Source organism: Euprymna scolopes, chromosome 2 (assembly GCF_053919585.1).
Source record: "Euprymna scolopes isolate OS-2025 chromosome 2, ASM5391958v1, whole genome shotgun sequence".
Classification (NCBI taxonomy): Eukaryota; Metazoa; Mollusca; class Cephalopoda; order Sepiida; family Sepiolidae; genus Euprymna; species Euprymna scolopes.
The window spans coordinates 63582884-63593201 of NC_136483.1; positions in this window are offsets into that span (position 1 = coordinate 63582884).

Below are 10318 nucleotides of genomic sequence, written 5' to 3' on the forward strand. Positions count from 1 at the left end.
GCGATTTGTCATGTTCCATACACACTAAAAAACTTTGTGTTAGAATGTTAATTTGTAGAAAATGATAGTCAAGAATACGTTCTTGACTGGCACTTTCTACGCAAATCTCCAAACAACCAAAGTATCAAGGAGATACTAAGAGCATAGATATTTGAATGCTGCTCACCACAGCATTGTGTGAGATAAGGTCGGGAAAGTGGGGATGTCAAGCAAGCTCCTCTAAAGGAGGGGGCACTCTTGTCTAGCAAAAATTGCCTGCCCATTTCCATCGGAATTCCTGGTCAGGACACCTCAGACAACAAGCGATAAACTTACCCCACCCAAAAGGTGGATGGTAAGGCCTGGGAGGGTGGACCTCAGTCTGACAAGTACTGGGCTAGTTCCTGGCCACGAATCTGCTGATTGTCAAGAACAGATTCTTGACTGACACTTTCTACCCAAGTCTCCAAGCAACTGAAATATCAAGGAGACTCATCCTCTATATAATAAGAGAGTATGATTAAGGAAAATTGGAAGGTTTTATTTATAGACACTGATGATAGGAACTGACCAATCAAATGGATCCATGTTCTGCAAGCAAACAATCAGAAACCAGAATTGCTCCATAAAAATATTGAATCATTTAGAATTCCCACACATAATTTTTCGTGTTCACACAAGAAAGATCTTTGCTTTTTGCTTGCAAAATTTTGAAGGCAAAAGCTTATACAGAGCAGATATTCACCAAAAACTCTTTTTTTATCTCCAGAACTTGTACAGATTAGCTTATTGGAAACTCTTCTGAAATTAGACATGGCTTTCAATTCAAAAGGTACTTTTGCTAATATCACTGTGTTGCTGCTTGTAGCACCGTTGCTACAAATTTTGCCACCATGCCACAAAAATATTACAATGTTAATACTAAGAAGAAATTATTTAATGACATCAGTGGAAATCATAATGCCCCTTTTTAAAGATGGTGGATTTATATCCCAAAATCTAATAATAAATCTGCTCTACAAATTAAATAGAATTAATTGTAGAATTTTTTATTAAAAAAATATACACATACGAAATAAATTAACCTGCAAATGATCTATATACAAGATAGAATCTGTTAAATGTTTAAAAAATATTATGAGCCTCAAGCATAAAATCCTTTTACCGAAATAAATGGAGTCTGCATTAACTAAACCGAAAAAAGGAGTTTAGTCACATCTTTGGAAACATTATTTTGTTAGGTTAATTTAAAAGTTTTTAGAAAACCAAATAATGTTATAAAATATTTTGTCTAAAATTTTCAAATTAACCTTGTGAAATAATGTTTTCAAAGATGTAATGTAGTAGACGATTACACACGTGCTAACATGTATGGGCCCAACACGTAGACTTTGCGGCAAAGAAAACAAACACAAGGAAAGAAATCTAATTAACTGTTTCAGGTTTTTAGAAAATACTTTTATTTCTCATTCTCCCGCCATGTGTGACTTCTCATTATGGCTGTGACATCACCAACTTCTCTTATGTGATCCTCTCGAATGTGATCATGATCCTCGGTCTGTGCACGCGTTCTTCTTTTTATAATCTTTTTTATTGCCTTGCCATGACCTCACTTCGCACATGGCTCGGTCATTTGCATACAGCTGCAAAACACTATGTTACAATATGACTAAACTCGTTTCTATTTAAAATTTGTGCCAGTCTTTAAAACAACAGATCACTTTAGACTGACAACAACCGGTAATAACATCGGACATGTTTTTTTCTCTCCACTAGGGGTTGACACCTAGGGGTTTATACCATCAGAAAAATGAAGAAAAAAATAATTAAAAAAAAAGGCAAGTCTTCTTTGGAAAAGGTGTCTTACATCAAAAGTCTCAGAAAAAAAAAAGAAAAGATTTTAAGCATCTAATAAAATATCTTATAACATTATTTGGTTTTGTAAAATTTTCAAATTAACCCAAAACGATTGATATGCCGTAAAACAAAACAAATTTTTTTCCCTATATATTTGAATCACACAAAATACATACACAAACATTCCCCAGTTTTTGGATTAATGTTTGAAAAACATTTCATTCTAAGCGATCTAATTAGCTGCGATTTGCAACTACCCCATCAAGTGAACTCATATATTACTAAAGGGTTTATTATTTTCGCCCTCTCTTATTGGTTGTTGCTTGATTCCACACTCTTATTTTATACTGTCTACCACTCTCGCTTCCATTAGTCTTTCTGTTTATTATTAAAGGTAATACAGAAAGAAAATAATTGGAACAGTTCATTATAATCAAAAGGGAATATCACCACATGTAGTAATATTATTTAACTGTATCTGTAGAGAGAGAAAGAGATATACTTAGCAGAAAGATACTAGTTTTGTATTTTATTGTTTCATATTTAAAAAAGGGTAGGTTAATTGTTATTTAGCCATAGTGGGCAATCACCCAGAAATTGTGTATCAATAAAATGATTGCCCTCCTGTCACATCTGGAGAAGTGCTGCTGAGAGCATTCTTTCATGATTTGGCAGCGTACAAAATCGTCTTCAATGAGAAGTGATCTCTTCTTTTTCTCCACAGCCCGTTTCTAACACAAAAGACGTTGCTAGTCTTTCTGTACTCTATCGTTACATCCATTGAAGGTTCTCGACTAAGCTCTAATCTCTATAAAACCTTTTCAACTAGAACTCATCTACTTTTTTTTATGGAAATCTCTCCAAACACGGCATAAAGCGACATGATGTAAAGAACTAAATAAAAAATAACTAAATAAATAAATAAAATAAATACAATACTACTTCAAGGTCAAAAACTTGCCAACAATAAATGTTAGATTATAACCCATAAAACAGCAGTTCTTTCCCCTATGTCAGACAGAATGTGAAAATTAAAAAACAAAATAAAGGTAGCAATGGTTACAAGGCTGCCAAAAATAAACCTAAAATCAACTTTTTATTCTCCTAAAATTATAGTGGAATCGAGTTAGTAAGAAACCCTGGAGACTTGAACCAGAAATAAATGACCGATCATATTTTTACCGTTCTCCTCCCTTACATCTTTATGATTTTCCATCGTTTCTTCATTTTTACAATTGAAAAACCAATGTCTTTCTCTAATCGATCTGTTTTGAAAATATAATATTGTTGGTGTTTTCGTTTATTTTATTTTTTTATTTGTTTTGTTTAGTTATCCGCAGCATTTTCAAAAAAAAAAAAAAAAAAAAAGAAAAGAAAAAATGAAAAACACGTGTAACTTAGAAGAATGTAACTCAAGCTAATCAAGAACCTAGATTCCAGTAAAGCAACTGGCCCTGACGGCATCCCAATTATAGTGTTAAAAAAGCTTCAACCAGAACTTGTTCCCATACTTACGAAACTATTTAAGCGCTGCCTTAAGGAGAAGTGCTTTCCGACTCCCTGGAAGACCTCATCAGTTTGCCCTGTATTTAAGAATTCAGGTGATAAGTCATCTCCCTCTCAGTACAGACCAATAAGTCTCCTGTGTGTTATGAATAAGTTGCTGGAATCCATATTAAATAGAGAAATAGTCAACCACCTCAGCAGGAATAACCTTCTTAGTGACACACAATATGGTTTCCGCTCTGCAAGATCTACCGCAGATGTGCTGACGGTTATATCCCAGAGGATTAGTGAATCTCTTGACAAAGGCTTCCTTTCTAGGGCAATTGCTCTTGACATATCAAAGGCCTTCGACAAGGTATGGCATAAGGGTCTACTTCACAAGATTTCCAGCTACGGTATAACTTGAAATGTTTTCTCAATCATTAAATCATTTCTCTCCGATAGGCTCATAAGAGTAGTGGTAGATGGACAAAAATCGGAGGCCTGCAATATAAATGCTGGAGTCCCTCAGGGGTCAATCCTGGGCCCAACTCTCTTCCTGATCTACATCAATGACTTCCCTAAACACATACTTAAATCATTCATTGACATCTATGCTGATGACACGACCATCTACGACAACGCATCAAAGGCTGTAAATGACAAAGTTCTCTCTGATTCTCTCTCCTCTGATCTCGAGCGCGTGGTTCAGTGGGGGAAGATGTGGCTGGTTACCTTTAATGCATCCAAAACCAAACTCCTATCCTTACATCATCAACGCTCTGATCCCCATCTGGCATCAATTGTGATGGATGACTCTCGTCTGGGTGAGGCCCCGTGTTTTGACAAGCTTCTGGGTTTGACCTTTACTCCTGATCTGAAATGGAACACGTACATCAAGTCTGTTGCCAAGGTCGCTGGAAAGATGGTGGGATCCTTCTACCGCTCCAGAAGATATTTCACTACTGATGCAATTCTCTATCTATATAAAAGCCAAGTACGTCCCAGGATGGAATACTGTTGCCATATCTGGGCAGGAGCTGCTAAAAACAGCCTATCCTGCCTTGACAGAGTATAAAATAGACTTTGTGGCTTAGTGGGGGATGCCCTTTTCTCTACCCTGCAACCTCTCTCCCACAGAAGAGACGTTGCGAGCCTATCCTTGTTTTATCGTTATTTCCATGGCAGGTGCTCGTCTGAACTCCAATCTCTGGTCCCCTCTCGCCAATCTTTCACGAAAAACACCCGTCTAGCTGAATCCACTGTGAAAAATCTCCCCCACTCTATATCTGTGCCTAAATCAAAATGCGGATTCCATGAACAAAGCTTCTTTCTTAGAACTGCACGCCTGTGGAACTCTGTTCCGTCTGCCTGCTTCCCACCGGACTACAACTTGGATGTCTTCAAGTCCAATGTTAACAAATTCCTAATGAACCGCCCCCTTAAGTAAACACTTCATCAAATCTCCACACTAACGTAATGTACTTGCAATAACCCTTATCCCTGAGTGGCTTCCGCGCCTTGATAAGTGGTGATCACTGTGTAAAAAAAAAAAAAAAAACTTTTGACGCGTTCCTCTAATCAATCTGTTTTGAAAATATAATATTGTTGATTTTGTTGTTTTCGTTTTTGTTTTGTTTATTTATTTTGTTTACAACATATGTAAAGAACTTTCCTTTCTTTCTCGGCATACATAAAATGAAACAGAATGTTCATAAACAGAGTTCATTTCTAAAAATATCCAACCCATTTAACACATTGCCACAACACTGTTTTCCCGCAGTCTACAACATGATTATATTAAAATCTCTCTATTGTCTCTATAAAACCTTCTCAGCAAGAACTCGTCTACCTTTTCATGGAAATCGCTCCAAACACAACATAAAGCCACTTGATGTAAAGAACTAAAAAATAAATACAATAACTTGCCAACAATAATGTTGGATGGATAGATTATAACCCAGAAAATGTTCGTCGAGTCATTCTCTTAAATAATCATATTCTGTCCATTGTTTCTAATCATTTCATCGCATTGTTCATCATTCAACAGACAATCTCGTTAACTTTTATTCGCGAGTGTTTCTTTTGCATGTATAACGGGTGACTCATTAGCATAAAATGCCAAACAACAAGATAAAAAATAAACATATAAAAAGGAACCCAGTAAACTGTTAACCTTCTAGTGCAGTATCCTTTTGGTACTCCTTCTTTTCAACTTTCTGCTGACAAAGTTCAAATTTAGAGAGAGTGGACAATGAACGTTAGGTTTACTTTATGCAACCTTGTAACTCCTGCTCCCCTTATTTTATCTTTTACTCCTCATATTTTATGAGTGATGCTTCTGACAAAAGGGGGAAATTGCTGTTTTCTGGGTCGAAATCTATGCACATAACACTTACCGTTGGCTAGTTTTTGAACGTGTAGTGTTTTAAAAAAAATTTTCTTACATCAAGGGGCTTCATATCTTGTCTTGAGTGATTTCCATAAAAAAGTTCAAAAATATATTATATGTAGTCTTCAATAACTGTCAATAAAGAAACCATTATATTTTTCATAAAACCTTGTGTTTTTTTTTTTTACCAAAAACTTTTTTATATATTTTTATATTACATCTCATTTTGTTTTCATTTTAAATGGTTGTGTGTGTGTGTGTGTGTGTGTGTGTGTGTGTGTGTGTGTGTGTGTGTATGTGTGTGATTGCAATATGCAACCTGCAAACCTTTTTTCTGATCACCTGTCTTAAAGTAGTCAGATATATCTATTTGAATAAATAAGTAAATAAATAAATAAAATTACAGAACCTCACCACAAAGAAAACCCGGAATTTAAAAAGCAAATTGATAAAAATACTGATATTATTATTATACCAGGGAGGCAATTCTGCATTACTTAATTTATGAGTTACTTCCCTTGCATCATTATTAGTACGCTATTTAAAACAAGCAATACTATTTTAAATGTTTACTTTTCTCGCACATAATTTTATTGTTAACGAATACTTTTCATGGTTCAGCGTTAATTTATATTTTAATAATATTAAACCTGATTCGATAATGGTGTAGATTGGCCTTCCTTTGTTTACAAAGCCATTTGACGGAAGTGACATGAGACATATTTTTATCCACGGATGGGCGGATGGCCCAAACCGTATAGAATGAACCCTTTTTTTTTTTTTTTTTTTTAAATAAGTTTTATTCAAACAATCTTTATTTGAACTTAATGAACTGTTTTGTTGTTGTTGTTTTGTTTCGTATTTATTAACTGTTTTATTCTTTTTATCAAACAAAACTAGAACTTTTATAATGACATATATATTATGGTATGGACTGTTTTTCAAACATCGAAATTTTAAAATTAAAGTTAGTTTTATTAAAAAAAAAACGAGGTATTTTTTCAATTAAATTATAAACTTTATTTGAACTTTCAACAAACTTTTACAGACATAAAAATAGACTTTATAGATATTTTATAATAATTTTTAAAAATATATTTAACGAAAAGTTTTTTTTTCATCATTTCATTGTTGAATAACATTTCAAAGTGATAAGTGGTAAAAAAAAAAAAAAATATCTCGGAAAGAAAAAGACACCTCGTCTTTTTTTTTTTTTTTAAAATAAAACTTTAATTTTAAAATTTCGATGTTTGAAAACAGTCCATGATATATATTTCATTATAAAAGTTCTAGTTTTGTTTGATAAAAAGAATAAAACAGTTAATAAATACAAAAAACAAACAAACAAACAAACAGTCCATTAAGTTCAAATAAAGACTGTTTGAATAAAACTTTTATATATATATATATATATATATATATATATATATATATATATATATATATATATATATATATATATAAATAAAAGGTTCATTTTATACGGTTTTGGCCATCCGTAGATAAAAATATGTCTGACACCACTTCCGTCAAATGGCTTTATAAACAAAGGAAGGCCAATCTACACCATTACCCCTGATTCTGAATCAGATCAAAAGTAAATGTAGCTATTTTAGTTTATTTAAGATGCGTTTAAGCACTTCTAGGTGATGTCCGTCGGTCGAACACGTTCAAATTATTTTTTTGTATTCAGTAACAACGGTGGCCAGTGCTCAAGCGCACACCAAAAGTGCATCTAGTATAAGGAATAATATATAGTTGTCAGGGAAATGTCCTGATATACATGTTTATGAAGTGGGGACATCAGGTGCAGTTTTGGAAAATTTCGGGAAGCATGACGGTTTTACAGTATGCGGTTTCTCAGCTGTAACTGAGGCAGACGATTTGTTTAATGCTTTAACAATTTTCAGTGCGAAAAAACGTTTCCGAAAGTCGCAGAAACTGTATTATTTTCTGATTTGGGAGGCATGTCCATGTGTGTTAGAGACATGGAGATAAAAACAAACAAACAAACAAACAAACAAACAAGCAAACAAAAAACAAGAAAAACCCATAAACAACAACAACAACGACGATGACGACAACAACAACGAAATAAATGAAAAAAAAAAAAACCCAAAAAACAAAACAACAATGACGACGACGACGAAAAAAACAAAAAACAAAAAAACGCACAAAAGCAATAAAAAAAAGAAAACGATCTTCATGATGATGCTGGCGAGATATTTTATATTTTGTAGATGTTTACAAATTTAGTTGTTATGAAATGTCCAGTTTCTCATAACAAACTTTCGAAGTTTCAATAAACTCAGGCCAAGGAAGTAAGGCGTCCAGAGTATGTCAAGTGATTGAAAGAACGCCAGTTTATACGTTTTTTTTTTTAGAAAGTAGACCGTGGGTTTACTATCAGTTACCCTATGTACACCTCACATTTCGTAAGTGATCTTTTTGACAAAGGGGAAAGAATTGCTGTTTTGGGGTCGGAATTTATCTTGGTAGGTTTTGACATTGAAGTAGCATAAAAAAGCTCTTTAAATAAAGTAAAATGCGCATCAAGTGCGCTTGAAAGCCAAAATCACAACGTAATATTAGAAACACAAACAAATATTTTACTTGTTTGAAATTTATAATATAAATATATTTCAAAGCCGAACTCTATCCTCGGTATGTTGTTTTCTTTTTTTCTTTTATTCTTTCTAGCCATACTGTAAAGTTGGAGAAAGAAAAGTTTGTTTGTAAAGAGCCGCGCGTTGTATCTCAGCGGTTGTATTTTGAACTGTGCGTAGGTAACGCGAGAATAACGTCAAGGGTATGAGTTCATATAGAAACGTTGATTTAATTTGAATAAAATTAAAATACTCATCAAGTGCGCTTGAAAGCCAAATCACAACGTAATATTAGGAAAATAAACAAATATTTTACTTGTTTGAAAGTTATAACATAAATATATTTCGGAACCAAACTCTATCCGCAGTATGTTGTTTTCTTTTTTTTTCTTTCTTTTCTTGACGTTCTCAAGTCCCAGTATGTGAGAGTTAGGGATAATTGATTTAGACGAGTTACGAGACAAATAAATATTACAAATAAAATAATCTCGACATTAGGAACGTGTCATGATATAATCAGTTTAAATAAGGGGCGTTTAAATTCTTATGAAGACATTAGCCAGAAACAACTGTTAGCGAAGGAAAATGTGTTCATTTCAAATAAACAGAAAATAGAGTTGAAATTTAATTGTCGCCATTTTCAATTCTTCTGTGTGTCTGATAGAAAGTTCTTGTGACACAATCTCTAGATTTAACTGTAGTATTTACATTTTGATGGACTATTTTCGTGATACGTAAACTAATGTCCCTATGCGGAGTTGGTTGGTTGTTTTGTTTTACGGCATATCAACACTTTTCAGGTTATTTAATACCAAATCTGGTGATTTTGTAGAACGATTTTTTAATATAGTATATTTGTTTTTTTTAAGTCGTATTCTATTTAACCCATAGTTGGGACCCTAACAGGTACTACCACTCCGGGTCAGAGTGGACCTGGGAGCAATGGCAATTAAAGGGTGGCTCCACACTCCCTAAGGCCTGCAAGCTGGGGCCTCACCATCGGATATAGTTTAAGGTCTTATCCAGGGCCCCTATGCGGAGTGATTGGCCTATTATTCAATGAAAACTCTTTGCACCAAATGTACTTCCGCTAAACTATTTATAAATCCCCCCCCCCGTTTCTAAACAAGTTTTGTTTTTCATTTACTCTTGTTCACCCCAAACAAGGCATGTTGCGACGAAAGGGACTACTATTTTGAACCATCTCTACTGGAGACTATGTAAGGAGATGAGTAGGATGTCTGGTCACATTGCATTTGAACTTCTGCGTGTTAGTACAGTCTGATAAGCTGGGAACAGGGAAAGTATTCCAAAGTTTAGCAGTCCGAAGGAGGAAGCTATTAAAGTAGAAAACTTTCCAGCATGAAGAGACCTCTCCGGTAAAGGGGTGAGATTTTACCGCTAGACAGGTTTGTCAGATGTATACACATCGACGAGGTACAATTGCAATTAGTTCGACAGAGCACATTCGATTTAACTACTCGTAAAACAGGCACAGGGATGCAACATTGTGGTGATGGGACAGAGGTTGGAGCTTGGTTGATAGTGCGGGACCTATTAGATTGGGGACTATTTTAAATCCTGCCTAAGAGGGATAAACTAGTGACGTATGCACTAGCCTAGATGCATACTCCATGCATGGGTGAATGATGACTTTGTAGTGATCCAGGATACTCTCAGGTGTGTTAGATTGAAGACGTTAACCAAAGTGGACGCAACACAATCAACCAAAAAGATGCAGACGATCGATCAAAGAACGTAAGCTCGTCCCGCAACGCTAATGACCAAAAAAAAGAAAGAAGAGAAACCAAATCTTTGAGTATGTAGGACAAAATTAGATGGTCGAGGTTTGGAAGAAGCAATTACTGTTTAGTTCTATAGAATAATTGTTCGTTTGGATGACTTATCTTTCGCAGGAAAGACATTGGCCCAGGGTTATCAACGTTTGGAGGTCAAGATAGACTGAGCGCCTATTATTCGCCCGTGGTCTGATGGTCAC